The sequence below is a fragment of the Populus euphratica genome, unplaced genomic scaffold, assembly GCF_000495115.2.
Source record: "Populus euphratica unplaced genomic scaffold, PopEup_1.0 scaffold3238.1, whole genome shotgun sequence".
NCBI classification, from domain to species: Eukaryota; Viridiplantae; Streptophyta; class Magnoliopsida; order Malpighiales; family Salicaceae; genus Populus; species Populus euphratica.
The window spans coordinates 9,706-10,463 of NW_011503054.1; the positions used below are offsets into that span (position 1 = coordinate 9,706).

At 29.8% G+C, this 758-nt stretch overlaps 1 non-coding gene across 1 annotated transcript; it reads left to right on the top strand.

Moving 5' to 3' along the window:
- The first annotated feature begins 334 nt into the window (after positions 1-334).
- TRNAS-UGA (transfer RNA serine (anticodon UGA)) lies at positions 335-416 on the top strand. Its single transcript has one exon. It is a non-coding gene; the product is annotated as a tRNA-Ser (tRNA).
- The last annotated feature ends 342 nt before the right edge of the window (positions 417-758 follow it).

Below are 758 nucleotides of genomic sequence, written 5' to 3' on the forward strand. Positions count from 1 at the left end.
TTATTTAAAATTAATTTTTTTATATTTTCGAATTATTTTAATATAATATTAAAAAAAATATTTGAAACCACTATTACCAAATTCCAAACCAACAACTCCGCGCGCGTGTGTATAAATTGAAGAAGACAGAGGCGGACATTTGGCAAGAAATTATTAAACATTGCAAGGCCAGAATTAATTGCACGTGGCTGGCTGGCTGGCACACGCCTTCTTGGAATATGCATTACCGTCTGATGCGTTGTCATGGTGGGATTCATTCGTTGGAACTATAAGTGCCATCAAATATGGATTATAAAAGGTTAGGTAAATAAAGGAAGATCTGCCTTTCGATAGCGTCGATATGTCCGAGTGGTTAAGGAGATAGACTTGAAATCTATTGGGCTTCGCCCGCGCAGGTTCGAACCCTGCTGTCGACGTTTTGCCGTTTCTCTATCTGCTCCTTATCGCCTCTTAAATCCTTTAAAAACAAATGAATCACGTTTTTGTTATATTAATATCTGCTCTTTATTCATTATTAGCATCAGTATTTATATATTATTTAATTATTTAGGTTTTTATTTTCATTATATATATATATATATATATATATATATTTCAAGTTCATTTTAATTTGGGTTTTAAATCAATTTAGAAAATTTTTATATTCTATATATTATTTATGGAATAAAAACAACATGTGGTGCATTAGTTTTATAATTAGGATGTTTGGGAGTATAATAATAGTTATTTTTAAAGTATTTTTTTATCTAAAAATATAT